We start from the raw sequence: 16,390 nt of genomic DNA, 5'->3' as shown, positions 1-16,390 counted from the left end.
GCTATTTGAGGTCCCTTGAGATTCCATATGAATTTTAATATGAATTTTTCTATATCTATAAAAAGATGCCATTGGGATTTTAATAGGGATTGCATTGAGTATGCAGATCACTTTGTGTAATATTGCTGTTTTAGCAATATTAAGTTTTCCTGTCCTTGAACATGAGATATCTTTCCATTTATTTGTGTCTTCTATAATTTCTTTCAGTAATGTTTTCTCGTTTTCTGTGTATAAGTCTTTCACCTCCTTGGATAAATTTATCCTAAGTATTTACTTTTTGATGCTATTGTAAATGAAATTTTTAAAAGGTTTCCTTTTTGGATTGTTCGTTGCAAGTGTATAGAAATACAATTGATATTTGCATGTTGATTTTATATCTTGCAACTTTGCTGAATTCATTTATTAGCTCTAACAATTTTTTTGTGTGGGTTCTTTTGTATTTTCCGTGTGTAATACCATGTCATCTGTGAACAGAGAAAATTTTACTTCTTCCTTTCCAATTTCCTTTATTTCTTTTTCTTGGCTAATTGCTCTGATGAGAACTTCCAGTACTATGTTAAATAGAAGTGACAAAAGCGGGCATGCTTATCTTGTTCCTAGTATTAGGGGACAAGCTTTCAGTCTTTCACCATCGAGTATGATGTTAGCTGTGGGTTTTCATATATGGCGTTATCATGTTGAAGATATTCTCTTCTATTCCTAGTTCATCAACTGATTTTATCTTGAAAGAGCATTGAATTTTGTCAAATGCTTTTTCTACATCAACTGAGATGATCATGTGGCTTTTTTCTTTATTCTATTAATGTGGTATATCACATTGATTGATTTTTTGTATGTTGAGCCATCCTTATATTCCCAGAATAAGTCTCACATAAATCGTGATGTATATGCTTTTAATATGCTTCTGAATTTGGTTCGCTAGTATTTTGTTGAGAAATTTTGCATCTGTATTCACAAAGGATATTGGTCTGTAGTTTTCTTTTCTTGTAATATCTTTGTCTGGCTTTGGTATCAGGGTAAAGCTTGCCTTATAGAATGAGTTAGGAAGGCATTCTTTATATATTCCAGAGTTAATTCCTTTTTTTTTTTTTGTGAGGAAGATCAGCCCTGAGCTGACATCCATGCTAATCCTCCTCCTTTTGCTGAGGAAGACTGGCTCTGAGCTAACATCTATTGCCAATCCTCCTCCTTTTACCCCCAAAGCCCCAGTAGGTAGTTGTATGTCATAGTCGCACATCCTTCTAGTTGCTGTATGTGGGACGCAGCCTCAGCATGGCTGGAGAAGTGGTGCGTAGGTGCGCACCCGGGATCAGAACCTGCACCACCAGTAGCAGAGCGCGCGCACTTAACCGCTAAGCCACGGGGCTGGCCCCCGGAGTTAATTCCTTAGTCACCTACATTCTCTCTGTCAGCCCTTTTCTTTTGTTTATAGTGTCTTAAATGTACTTTTAATTAAAAGAATTTTTTAATTCCAATATGATTAAAATTTTCAATCTTTTTCTTTATAGTTTGTGCTTTTTGTATCTTTTATTAAATCATTTCTTATTCACCTATATTTTTCAAGTTTTAGAAGTTTTCTTCTCATATTTCAGGCTTTAATTCAATAAAAATTTAGTTTAATGTATGGTGTAAGCTTGGGACCTAGAAAAGCCTATTTCCATCTGGGTAACCAGTTGTCCCCACATCATTTGTTGTGTGGTCCATACTTTCCTCCCTAATTTGTAGTGCCACCTCAGTCATTTATCAAGTTCCCTACTACATGTGCATCTCTTCTTGGCTTCCCTTTTGTTTTAATAATCTGTCTGTTCCTGTGCCAATACCACATTGTTTTAATTACTATAGCTTTTTAGTAAGTCTTGGTATCTGATAGGATGCGTTTTACTTTGTTCTTCAAAACTGGGCTATTGGACAAATTCTTTGAAAAACTTTTTTGGAGATTTTAATTGGAATTACATTGAATTTTAGATTAATTTGGAAAGAATTGATATTTTATGATATTGAATTTTCATCCGCTATGAACATATTTACTTCTATTTACTTATTATCTTATATTTTAGTAAGATTTTAATGTTCTCAATGAAGCGCTTGTACATCTCACGTGAAATTAGTCCTGGATACCTTGTAGCTTTTGTTTGTATCTCGTGTGTGTATGCAAATGTTTCAAGTATAAAGGTACCTTATATTTTTTGATGCTATTGGAAATGGCATCTTTTAAAAATTAAATTTTCTGATAAGTTGTTGCTGGTGTATGGTCACATTATTGATTTTATATATTGATCTTGTATTCAGCAACTTTGCTGAACTCTCTCAATTTGTAATAGTTTGCAGATTCTCATGGATCTTCTATGTGAATAATCTTATCTGCAAAAGGGACTCTTTTGGTTTCTTCCTTTCTAATCCTTTACATTTCATTTTTCTTATATCTCCAGTGCAATAGAAGTGGTGATGGTAGACATCCTTGACTTGTTCCTGACTTTAGAGGGAGTGCTCCTGAAGTTACACTATTAACATGATGTTTTCCTGTAGTATTTTTGCAGACACCCTTTATCAGGTGAATACAGATCCATTCTACTCCTAGTTTGATCAATATTTTCATCATGGTTAGGTGTGGAATTTTAACACATGCTTATTCTATAGTGATTGAGATGGTCGTATGGTTTTTCATCTCTGTTTTTTAATATGGTGAATTAAATTAATCCATTTTCTAAGGTTTTTTACCATTGCATGTCTGGGATAATCCATGGTCATGAAGTATTCTTAATACATTGATATGTTCAGTCTGCTAATATTTTAATTGATTTTTACAGCTATTTTCATAAGTGTATTGGTCTATAATTTTGTTGTCTTGTTTTGTTGCTATCTTGTCTTGGTATCAAGTTATATTAGCTTGTAAAATGCCAGGAGAAGCATCCCTCTTTTTCTGTTCTCTGGAACCATTTGCTAAGATAGGAGTTAATCTATTCTTTAAAGGTTTGGGAGAACTCTGTAAAACTGCCTCATACCCACAATACACCATAGTAGTGGTGTATTGTGGGGATGGTTTTTACTACTGATTTAATTTATTTAATGATTATAAGATTTTTTAGGTTTACTATGTCATGAAGCATTAAAAAATTATAATTTCATAGGCCATCATTTAGTTGTCTAAATTTTTCAAATGTATTAGCATAAAATTATTGTGTTTTCTTACTTTTTCATAATGTGTTTTTGTAGATATATCCTCTTTGTAATTCCTAATACTAACTTTGCCTTTTCTCTTTTTGCTGATCTGTCTTGCCAGAGATTTGTCTATTTCGTTAATGCAAGAGCCACCTTTTGACTTTGTTTATCCTCTCTGTTGTCTCTTTACTATTTCATTAACCTCTTCATTATCTTATCTTTATTATTTCCTTCCTTCTCCTTTCTTTGTATTTATTCTGTTCTCTTTCTAACTTCTTGGATTTTTTTTCACACTTAAAAAATTCTATATTTAATTTTTTGAATAGGTATTACAGTCTCATAGCTCAAATATAAAAACGCTTAAAAAAGTATACAGAGAAAAGTCTTATTAAACATCTTTCCACTCATCAGCCTGTTCCCATACCCATAAGAAAGGTAACCATTGTTAGTTTCCTTTTATACACTCACAGATGTTTTTTAATATAGAGATTTTTTATGTGTGTGTGAGGAAGATCAGCCCTGAGCTAACATCCATGCTAATCCTCCCCTTTTTTCTTTTGCTGAGGAAGACCGGCTCTGAGCTAACATCTATTGCCAATCCTCCTCCTTTTTTTTTTCCCCAAAGCCCCAGTAGATGGTTGTACGTCATAGTTGCACATCCTTCTAGTTGCTGTATGTGGGACACCGCCTCAGCATGGCCGGACAAGCAGTGCATCGGTGCGTGCCCGGGATCCGAACCCGGACCGCCAGTAGTGGAGCACGCGCACTTAACTGCTAAGCCATGGGGCTGGCCCCCCAATACGGAGATTTTTTTAATGCAGATACAAGTGTATATCTTTGAGCTCTTCCCAAATCAGTATATAAAAAGCTTTCTCATTCTTTTTTATAGGTGCTCTTATTCTCTTATACACCTATACCATCATCTGCCTAAATAGTTCCCTGTTGATGGACATTTAGTTTATTTTTTTAAACAATAAAAAAGTGCTGCGCTCAGTAATCTTGTACCTGCAGAGTATATATAGATTAAATTCCTGGAAGTAGACTTGTGTAATTTTTATATGTCCTGCCAAGTTACCCTGTTTAGGTAAATTACTCTCCTTCCAGCAATGTCTGAGCATGCCACTTTCCCTACGGCTGTGCCAACCCAGTGTATTTTTAAACTTTTGGATTTTGCCCAATCATCAGATAGGCATCAGATAAAGAATGATTTCTCAATATGGTTTTAACTTGCATTTCTCTTAGGAAAAGATCTGTAATCTTACTCATAGTTAAGAGCCATTTTTTTTCCTTTACTCTTTTCTTTCAACCATCCAAATTCTTTGCTCATTTTCCTAATGGGTTGTTGATCTTTTTCTTCTCAATTTATAAGAGCTCTTCGTGTATTAGATTATCCCTTTGTCTGTGATAAGAGTGGTAACTATTCTTCTAAGTTCCTGTGCAGGATGATTCCCTCACTTTCTCCTTCCTGATCCATTCACCCTGAGGACTATGTTGATTGCATCCCTCAAGTGTTGATATGTGGTGTTTCCATTTTCATTATGATTTGTTCTTTGATTTAGAACTTACTTAGAATTATGCTTATTATATTTGTAAACAAATGTGTTTTATTTTCATTGTTTTTATATGATTGCTATTGATTTCTGATTTTATGCCATTTTGTGTCAATAATTCTTTTGGTGATCGTTGAGACTTTCTTTGTGGTGAACTTTAAAAAATGGTCTGATTATGCTTGAAAGCATTTGTTTTCTCTATTCAGTTCAAGACTCTAATTATGTCGGTCAAATTTTCTACTAATTTTTTGTTCAGGTGACCAAACACTTATTGAAAGGGGTGTGTTAAAATTTTCACTGTGGGGCCGGCCCCGTGGCTCAGTGGTTGGGTGCGTGCGCTCTGCTGCTGGCGGCCCGGGTTCAGATCCCGGGCGTGCACTGGCGAACCGCTTCTCCAGCCATGCTGGGGCCGTGTCCCACATACAGCAGCTGGAAGGATGTGCGGCTGTGACATACAACTATCTACTGGGCAAAAGATAGTTGGGGGAAAAAATAAATAAATAAAATTATAAAAAAAAATTTTTCACTGTGATGGTGGATTTTGCCATTTTGTTAATTTTTCCTTTCTATATTTTGAGGCTATGTTAGGTGCATATAAATCAGAATCGTGATATCTTTTTAAATTGTGTGTGTGTGTGTGTGTGTGAGGAAGATTAGCCCTGAGCTAACATCTGTTGCCAATCCTCCTCTTTTTGCTGAGGAAGATTGGCCCTGAGCTAGCATCTGTCCCCATTTTCCCCTATTTTATATGTGGGACACCTGCCATAGCATGGCTTGATAAGTGGTGTGTACGTCCGTGCCTGGGATCTGAAACTGTGAACCCAGGCCACCAAAGCAGAGCACACGAACTTAACCACTACGCCACCAGGCTGGCCTCCAGAATTGTGATATCTGTATGATAAATTATTCCTCTTATATTCCTCTTATGCCTTAATGTTATGACCATTTTTTCCTAATCACACTTAAAAAATTATTGTGAAACATATCACAATACATGAAACTGTATAAAACATACTTGTATCGTGTAAGGAATAATTTATTATTCCTTTAGGAAATACCAGTCTAATCATCTCAGGTTATGGCAGAACACTGACAGTACCTTAAAAGCTCCTCCGTGGCCCTGTACACCACATCCCTCTTATCCCTCTCTTTCCATTTACCACTGAGGCAACTACTCTCCTGACTTTATGAGGATAATTCCTTTGCTTTTCTGTAGAGCTTTACCATCTGTGTATGCATCTCATTTAATTTAGCCTTTTTCTGAACTTTATACAAATGGCATCATATTGTATGAAAACATCTCGAGTACAGGGGCTAGCAGGGTGGCGCAAGCGGTTAAGTGCGCACGCTCCGCTGCGGTGGCCCGGGGTTCGCTCGTTCGGATCCCGGGCGCGAACGAACACACCGCTCAGCAAGCCATCCTGTGGCAGCATCCCATATAAAGTGGCAGAAGATGGGCATGGATGTTAGCCCAGGGCCAGTCTTCCTCAGCAAAAAGAGGAAGGATTGGCAGATGTTAGCTCAGGGCCGATCTTCCTCACACACACACACAAAAAAACGAAAACATCTCAAGTACATACATGGAAGTCTTCTGGGACTTGTTTCTCTTGGTCAGTGTTATGTTTGTGAGAGTCATCCATGTTGCTGGCTGTGGCTGCAGTGGCTCACTTACTTGCCTCCATAGTTAGTATTCCTTTTCCTTTGTGTAGTTCATCATCCTCTGCCCATCCAAATTACCTTTCATGGACATTTGGATTGTTTCCAGTTTCTATTACCAAAAACTGCTGCTGTGAACAACATTCTGTTATGTACCTCCTAATATAATGTGCAAGAATTTCTTTAGGGAGAATTTCACCTGGGAGTACAATTGCTGGGTCATAGAATATGAAGGTGAACCCATGTCTACTTTATTTGGCAATGCAGAATATTTTCCAAAGTTTTTGTTGCCATTTACATTCTTACTGCGATGTATGAGTTCCCAACGTTCCATATACTGACCAGTATTTGATATTATCAGACTTTTAAATTTTTACTAGTTTATTGGGTGTGTAATGGTATCCCATGTTTAATTTTATTTGCATTTCACTGATTCCTAATGATTGATCATCTTTTAAAGTATTTATTGATTAATATGAAACTGAGTTAAATGAATATACTTAATTGATATCCTAATATTAAGCCAAACTTTCATTTGAAATGAAATGATTTATTGATTTGCTAATGTTCAACCAACTTTACATTCCTGAGATGAACCCGATTTTGTCATATGTACTATCCTTGACTATCCCTTTTATATCTTGCTGGATTTGGTTTGCTACTTTTTTAAAGGACCCTTGTATATATCTCCTGAGAGATAGTGACCTGTAATTTTTCCTTCTAGTATAGTCCTTATCATGTCTTGGTAACAAGGTTATGCTAGCCTCGAAAAATAAGTTCAAAAATATTCTCACTTTTTCTATACTCTGAAGAGTGTATAAGATTGCAATTTTTTATTTCTTGAACGTTTGCTAGAATTTACCTGTAAAATCCTCTTAGTCTAGGTTTTCTTTGTGGGAAGATTTTAAACTACTGATTCATTATCTTTAGTAATTTTAGGAATATTCAAAGTTTTCTATTTCTAGTTGGGTCAGTTTTAGTAAGTTATATTTTTTAGGAATTTGTCTAGTTCATGTGATTTTTTCAGATCGTCAAGTTCTTCATGATATCCTTCTATTATCTTTTTAATCTCTGAAGCATCTGTAATTAAGTTCTGTTTTCATTCCTCGTGGGTTATTTTTGTCTCACTCTTTTATTGTTGGTCAATCTCACCAGACGTTGGTCGGTTTTACTAGTCTTTTCAAAGAACCAACTTTTGGCCCTGTTGAGCTTCTCTATTGTATTTGTTTTCTATTTTATTAATTTTCACCCTAGTCTTTATTTTCCTCCCTTCTACATTTTGGGGTTTATTTTGCTGTCCTTTTTGCAACTTCTTGAAACGAATGCATAGCTCATTCTTTGTTAGCTTTTCCTCATTTATAATACTATATATATATAGTATTATATATATATAATATATAATAATAATATAAATAAATTTATCTCCATGTACTACTTTAGATATTTCTCACAAGTTTTTTATGGCTATTTTAAATTTTTTAATCTAATTTTTAAATGGATACTTTCCCATGATTTAAAACCCAGAAAGTACAGAAAGGTGTACAACAAAAATTCTCTCTCCCAAACTTATCGCCCATCTGCTCAGTTCCCATCGTGCCCTCCCCTTCCCAACCCCACAGGTAACCTTGCACTTAGTTTTACATGTGTCCTTCCAACCTTTCTTTGTGCGTTTACAAGCAATTAGGACCAGACTTTTTTTTTTTTTTTGAGTGAAGAAGATTGGCCCGGAACTAATAACTGTTGCTAATCTTCCTCTTTTTGCTTGAAGAAGATTGTCACTGAGCTAACATCTGTGCCAGTCTTCCTCTATTTTTATATGTGGGATGCCTCCACAGCATGGTTTGATGAGCAGTGTGTAGGTCCACACCCAGGATCCAAACCCACAAACCCCGGGCTGCTGAAGCGGAGCATGCGAGCTTAACCACTATGACACCGGGCTGGCCCCAGGACTAGAGATTCTTATTTCCTGTTCCCTTTTTTTTACACACCATATACAGTTTATTACACATATGTTCTGTACCTTGTTTTTATAGATCTAGACAATAATTCTTAGAGATGTTTTGATGGCGGTACATCTAGAGTTTTATTCTTTATTCTTATATCTGCAGAATATTCCATTGTACAAATGTTCCATCATTTTGTCATCATTGTTGTACTGATTAAAATAGTTTTCCCCCCCAATTTTTTGTTATTACAAAAGATTATTACATTATACATATGTACATGTGTAAATATATCTTAAAAGTATAACTGTTGGATGCAGCTTATGTATATTTAAAGATTGTCTTTTAAAAATTTTTATTATGGAAAATTAAAACATATGACATCAGAGATAATTGTCCTATGACCCCCTGTGTATCATCTGGCTTTAACAGATATGGCCAGTCTCATGTCATCTGTCCCCTGCCCATGTCCCTGCACTGCCCCCTCCACTCCCAAATTATTTGGAAGCAAATTACAGACATCATATCATTTCATCCATAAATATTTCTATATTTATCCCTGAAAGATTAGAGCTCTTTTTATTTTTATATATTTATTTTTTTGTGAGGAAGATCAACCCTGAGCTAACATCCATGCTAATCCTCCTCTTTTTGCTGAGGAAGACCCGCTCTAAGCTAACATCTATTGCCAATCCTCCTCCTTTTTTTTTTTCCCCAAAGCCCCAGTAGATAGTTTTATGTCATAGTTGCACATCCTTCTAGTTGCTGTATGTGGGACGCGGCCTCAGCGTGGCTGGAGAAGTGGTGCCTCGGTGCGCGCCTGGGATCCGAACCCAGGCCGCCAGTAGCAGAGCGCGCGCACTTAACTGCTAAGCCACAGGGCCGGCCCTAGAGCTCTTTTTAAAACATAACCACACCACAATACCATATCACACTAAAAAATTAACAGTAGTTCCTTATTATCCCCAAATATTCAATATTTTCAAGTTGCCCTGATTATCTTTTATATCTCATAATTATACAGGTTGTTTTATGGTTGTACCATTTAATTTGAGTCCTTTTAAATTTGTTGAGACTTGTTGTGTGGTCCAGCATATGCTGATTTCTGTGAATGTTTCTTTGTGCTGGAAAAGAACATGTACTCTGTGGTTAGGGACAGTGTTTCTGTATGTCTTTTAGGTCATGATTGTTCATTGTGCTGTTCAAACTTTTTGTGTTCTTACTGATTTGTCTCCTGCTATAATTATGGATTTGTCTGTTATTCCTTATTATTCTTTCAATTTATTCATTATTATTCTGTGTTGTTGCTTTATGTATCTTGGGGCTATGTATTAATTTATTCAACAAATGTTTATTAAGTGCTTCTATGTGCCAGGCATTGTTCTAGTTGCTAGAGATATTTCAGTGAGCAAAACAGACAAAAATTCCTGCTCCACTTGGGAGACAGACAATAGGAAGATAAAAAATGACATACAATTTAAATTGTTATCTTTCTCATAAATTGAACTTTTTAACATTATGAATTGACCTTTATCTTAGTAATTTTTTTACTTAAAGTCTCTTGCTTTCATTGAATTGTTTACTGTGTTTTTCCATTCTTTTACTTTTATCCTTCCTATAGTCTTATGTTTTAAATGTGTTCTCCAAACAGTATATAGTTGTATTTTTAAAAATTTTAACCCTTTATTCTATATGTAGAGCTTTGGATTTATGTCTAACATTTTATTTTATGCTTTCTTTTGTTCCACCTGTTCTGTTTCTTTTTCTCTCCTTTCTTGCTTTTATGTTGTTTCATTTTGTCTTAATCATGCCACCTTTTCTCTCATCTGAGTAGGAAGTTATGCACTTTGTTTCTTTCTTTTATTATTTTTTTTAAATAACAGCTTTATCAAGATATAATTCACATGCCATACAGTTCAGTGTGCAACTCAGTGGTTTTTAGTATATTGACAGAGTTGTACAACCATCGTCACAATCAATTTTAGAACATTGCCATCACCCTAGAAGAAATCCCTACCCTTTAGCAGTTACTCCGCATTCGACTCCCTGACCCCACTCTCTGCTCTAGACAACCTCTAATCTTTCTGTCCCTATAGAGTTGCCTATTCTAGACATTTCCTATAAATGGAATCATGCAGTGTGTGACCTTGTCTGGCTTCCTTCACTTTCCGTGTTTGCAAGGATCATCCATGTGTGGCATGTACCAGTACTTCATTACATTTTATTGCCAAATAATATTCCACATTCCATTGATCCATTCATCAGTTGGTGAACATTTGGGTTTTTTGCACTTTGGGGCTGTTATGAACAATGCTGCTTGTAACATTTGTGAGTACGTTTTTGTGTGGACATATGTTTTCATTTCTCTTGGTATATACCAAGGAGTAGAATTGCTGGATCATATGGTAATTCTCTGGTTAGCCTTTTTTTTTTTTTTTAACTATTTATTTATTTATTTGCTGAGGAAGATTCGCCCTGAGCTAACATCTGTTGCCAATCTTCCTCTTTTTTTTTTGCTTGAGGAAGATTTGCCCTGAGCTAACATCCATGCCAATCTTCCTCTATTTTTTTGTATGTGGGTCACCGCCACAGCATGGCCACCAACAAGTGGTGTTGGTCCACGCCTGGGAACTGAACCCCGGGCCGCTGAAGTGGAGCACGCTGAACTTAACCAATAGGCCACAGGGCTGGCCCCCTATGTTTAACCTTTTGAGGAACTACCAGACTTTTCCCAAAGCAGTAGCACCATCTTACATTACCACCAGTAGTATATCAGAGTTTCAATTTCTCCACATCCTTATCAACACTTGTTTTTATCTTTTTGACTATAGCCTTCCTAGTGAGTGTGAAGTGGCATCTCATTGTGGTGGTTTTTTTTTTTTTTGTGAGGAAGATCAGCTCTGAGCTAACATCCCTGCCAATCCTCCTCTTTTTGCTGAGGAAGACTGGCCCCAGGCTAACATCTGTGCCTATCTTCCTCCACTTTATATGGGACACTGCCACAGCATGGCCTGACAAGTGGTGCCTCGGTGCACGCCCGGGATCCGAACCCAGGCCACCAACAGCGGAGTGCGCGCACTTAATCACTACGCCACGGGGCAGGCTCCCTCGTTGTAGTTTTGATTTGCATTTCCCTGATGGTTAATGATGTGGAGCATATTTTCATGTGCTTATTAGCAATTTGTCTATCTTCTTTGGAAAAATGTCTATTCAGACCTTTTGCCCATTTTTGAATTGTGTTATTTGTCTTTTTATTATTGAATTGTAAACTTTATATGTTCAGGATACAAGTCCTTTATCAGATATATGATTGGCAAATATTTTCTCCCATTCTGTGGGTTGTCATTTCATGTTCTTGAGGGTGTCCTTTGCAGTACAAACGCTTTTGATTTTGATGAATTCCAATTTATCTATTTTTTCTTTTGTTACTTGTGCTTTTGATGTCATATCTAATAAACCATTGCCTCATCTAAGGCCGTGAAGACTTATACCTATGTTTCCTTCTCAGAGTTTTATAGTTTTACATTTAGGTCTTTGATCCATTTCAAGTTAACTTTTGTATATGGTAGGAAGTAGAAGTCCAACTTCATTCTTTTGCATGTAGATATCCAGTTGACCTAACATTATTTGTTGAAAAGACTATTCCCATTGAATTCTCTTGGTAACCTTGTTGAAAATCAAATGATGATAAAAATGAAGGTTAATTTCTAGACTCTCAGTGCTATTTCATTGGTCTATATATCTGTCCTCATGTGAGCATCACACTGTCTTGATTATTGTAGCTTTGTAGCAAGTTTTGAAGTATGAAAGTGCGAGAACTCCAATTTGTTCTTCTTTTTCAAGATTGTTTTGTCTTTTTGGAGTCCCTTGAATTTTCCTATGAATTTTAGGATCAGTTTGTTAATTTCTGCAAAGAAGGCAGCTGGAATTTTGATGGAGATTGCATTGAATCCCTAAAGATCAATTTGGGGAGTATTGCTGTCTTAACAATATTAAGTCTTGTAATCTATGAACTTGCATATCTTTCCATTTATTTAAGTCTTTAATTTCTTCCTTTTTTTTTTTTTTGTGAGGAAGACCAGCCCTGAGCTAACATCCAGTGCCAATCCTCCTCTTTTTGCTGAGGAAGATTGGCCCTGGGCTAACATCTGTGCCCATCTTCCTCTACTTTATATGGGACGCCGCCACAGCATGGCTTGACAAGCGGTGCCTTGGTGTGTGCCCGGGATCTGGACCTGCAAACCCCGGGCTGCCAAAGCAGAGTGTGAGCACTTAACTGCTGTGCCACCAGACCAGCCCTAAGTCTTTAATTTCTTTCAGCAATGTTTTGTAGTTTTCTATGTTTTATACTTATTTTGCTACATTATTTTATTCTTTTTGATGCTATTGCAAATGGAATTATTTTCTTAATTTTATTTTCGGATTGTTCATTACAGGCATGTAGAAATATTGATTCCTATATCCTGCAATCTTATTGAACTCATTTATTTACTTCTAATAGTTTTTTTTAGTGGATTCCTTAGGATTTTCTATATATAAGATCAGGTCATCTTGTAAATAAAGATAGTTTTACTTTTTCCAATCTAGATGTCTTTTATTTCATTTTCTTGCCTAATTGCCCTAGTCAGAACCTCCAGTACAATTTTGAATAGAAGTGGCACAAGGGCCGGCCCCGTGGCTTAGCGGTTAAGTGCTCGCACTCTGATGCTGGCGGCCCGGGTGCGCACCGACGCAACACTTCTCCGGCCATGCTGAGGCTGCGTCCCACATACAGCAACTAGAAGGATGTGCAACTATGACACACAACTATCTACTGGGGCTTTGGGGGGAAAATGAATAAATAAATAAAATTAAAAGAAGTGGCACAAGCAGACAGACATCCTTGTCTTGTTCCTGATCTTAAGGGGAAACCATGCAATTTTTCACCATTAAGTATGATGTTAACTGTGGATTTTCATAGATGCCTTTTATTAGATTGATGAAGTTACCCTCGATTCCTAGTTTGATGAATGTTTTGATCATGAAGAGATGTTGAATTTTGTCAAATGCTTTTTCTGTATCCATTGAGATGATCATGTGTCTTTTGTCCTTTATTCTATTGATAGGCTGTATTAATTACACGAATTGATTTTTTTATGTTAACTCAACCTGTACTCCTGGAATAAATCCCACTTGGTCATGGTGTGTAGTTCTTTCTATATGTTTCTGAATTCAGTTAACTAGTATTATTTGAAGATTTGGGGGTCTATATTTATAAGAGATTTTGGCCTGTGGTTTCCTTTTCTTGTGATGTCTTTGTCTGGATTTGGTATAAGAGTAATGCTGGCCTCATAGAATTGTTTGAAAGTATTCCTTGAGAAGGATTGGTATTTATTATTTTTTAAATGTATGGTAGAATTCACCAGTAGACTCTTATGGCCCAGGCTTTCCTATGTGGGTAGTTTTTTGATTACTAATTCAATCTCTTTACTTGTTATAGGTCTATTCAGATTGTCTGTTTCTTCTTGAGTCAGTTTTGGTAGTTTGCGTCTTTCTAGAAATTTGTCCATTTCATCTGTTATCTGATTTGTTGGCATATATGTGTTCATAGTATTCCTTTATGATCCTTTTTATTCCTGTAAGGTTGGTAGTAATGTCCCCTCTTTCATTCCCAATTGTACTAATTTGAGTCTTCTTTTTTTCTTGGTCAGTCTGGCTAAAGTTTTGTCACTTTTATTGATCTTTTCAAAAATCAACCTTTAGTTTCATTGGTTTTCTCTATTGCTTTTCTATTCTCTATTTCATTTGTTTCTGTTCTAATCTGTATCATTTACTTCCCTCTGCTTGCTTTAGGTTTAGTTTGCTTTTCTTTTTCTAGTTTCTTAAAATGGAAGTTTAGGATATTGATTTGAGATCTTTCTTCTTTTTTAATATTGTCTTTCCAGGTAAAAATTTTCCTCTAAGCACTGCTTTAGCTGCATCCCATAAGGTTTGATATGTTGTGTCTTTATTGTCATTCATTTCAAAGTATTTTCTAATTTTCTTGTGATTTCTTCTTTGACCTATTGGTTACTTAGGAGTGTATTGTTTAATTTCCACATATTTGTGAATTTCCCAAATGTCTTTATATTATTCATTTCTAATATCCTTCCATTGTGGTCAGAGAACATACTTTGTATGATTAAATTGTTAGTTCTTTGAACATATTTATAATGACTACTTTAAAATGTTTTTCTATGAAATCTGATATCTGTGCCATCTCACAGGCATTTTCTGTTACTTGCCTTTTTTTCCTGTGTGTGGGTCACACTTAACTGTTTCTTTGCATAACTCATGACTTTTGTTGAAAACTGAACATTTCAGGTAATATATTTTAGCAACTCTGGATACTGAATCCTGCCCTCCACCACAAGACTTGTCTTTGTTGTTTGCTTGTTTATTTCTTTAGTGACTTGTCTGGACTATTTTAGTGAAGCCTATTTCCCCTGCAGTATGAAACCTTTGATGTCACTCCTCTGAGGGCGCAGTCTTAGGCATGCACACACTCACCCTAGATGACAGTGGTTTCAGCCGGGCTCTCTTTGACTGTCTCATTTGCTCATCTGTTAAGCTGTCTGCCGCTGCTGGTATCACACCCAGCTGTTAGGCTCCGCTAATTGCTGGCTGATTGCTCTATAGTTTTTGACGTGTGGGGCATAAGTTGCTCTGTAGTCAGATCTAATTAAATTTGGGCCCCTTTACAGAGGTTGTTTTTTTTTTTTTTTTTGAAAGATTTTATTTATTTATTTTTCCCCCAAAGCCCCAGCAGATAGTTGTCTGTCACAGCTGCACATCCTTCTAGTTGCCTTATGTGGGACACGGCCCCAGCATGGCCAGAGGAGCGGTGCGTCTGTGCGCACCCGGGATCCGAACCCGGGCCGCCGGCAGCACAGCATGCGCACTTAACCGCCAAGCCACAGGGCCGGCCCTACAGAGGTTGTTTTTGATGCAAATATTTTAGGTTTGTTCTGACCTCAGGAGAGTTCTTAATTGCTGTCTCTTTCCTTGGTTCTCTCTGTTAAACTGGCTGGCCTGTGGTTTAGCTTGTTGCTCTAATGGAGCTACCAGCCTCTTCTTAACTGCTTAATCTCCATTTTTTTTAGAGTGCCCTTAGGCTTGAACTTCCCCATACTCTGTTTCATATAAAGTCAATTCTTTTAGAGAGAGCTTTGAAGAGTGCCCTTAGGCTTGAACTTCCCCATACTCTGTTTCACATCAAGTCTCTGTTCTTATGGACTGCCTCTCCCCCTGGGCAAAATCTCTAAGCCCCTGCTCTGGAGCTGGTGTCAGGGATAGTGATCCAGTTCTCTCAGAGTGACACTCTTATTTAATGAGCAGGGACCTGGGCAGGGGTGATAGCCTCTGGTCCTCTCAGTTTGCATCTCTGTTATGAAACCTCTACTCTGTTAGTGATGTGGGGTGAGGGTGATCAGGGCCCCAGTATTCTCATCCTGCTACACCTGAGGTACAGCCTCTGCCCTGTGAGTGGGGCTGGGTGGAGGAAGGGAGTCCTCAATCTCTTGACCACATTCACCAGGCATTTAGTCTCTGCAGCTTGGAACTGGGGATGGTTGAGAAATATTTGTGGCCTGCCCCTCCTGGTGAAATACTATATCCCTTGACTGGATGCTGAGGGGACAGGAAGCCCCATTTTTTTGACCACACTCACCTGGAGTGGAGCATCTGTCTAACTGAGCTGTGGGGTGGGAGTTGGGGGCATAAAGGGTGGGAACAGCTCATGGCCCAAGTGCCATCAACTTTCACTGTTCAAGATTTAGTCGATTTTCTTGAATAGATGTTTCTTAATTTGCTGTATGTCCTTAGGAAAATTTCCAGAGATTTTAAATGTTAGTGTTTTTAAAAAATTTTCTCTATGGAATTTCACTAGGGAGTGTCTGCAGAGCTCCTCTTGCTGCCATTCCAGAAGTGGGGCCTCTCTCTCTTTTACTTTTAATAGCTACTTTAGAAATTGCAGTGGTGCATACTTAATTTATCAAAGGCAAACATTAATTGATATCTTCACTCTCTCTCTGAATAATACAAGGACCTTAGAACTATTTGAAG

At 37.0% G+C, this 16,390-nt stretch overlaps 1 protein-coding gene across 4 annotated transcripts in view; it reads left to right on the top strand.

The window, feature by feature from the left end:
- OS9 (OS9 endoplasmic reticulum lectin) overlaps nt 1–16,390 on the top strand; it is a 31,650-nt gene that overhangs the window by 9,683 nt on the left and 5,577 nt on the right. The window lies entirely within an intron of this gene.

Source organism: Ceratotherium simum, chromosome 17, assembly GCF_057802395.1.
Source record: "Ceratotherium simum simum isolate JZ-2026a chromosome 17, ASM5780239v1, whole genome shotgun sequence".
NCBI lineage: Eukaryota > Metazoa > Chordata > Mammalia > Perissodactyla > Rhinocerotidae > Ceratotherium > Ceratotherium simum.
The sequence above is the reverse complement of the archived record's forward strand: the minus strand, read 5'-3'. Positions and strand labels throughout refer to the sequence as shown.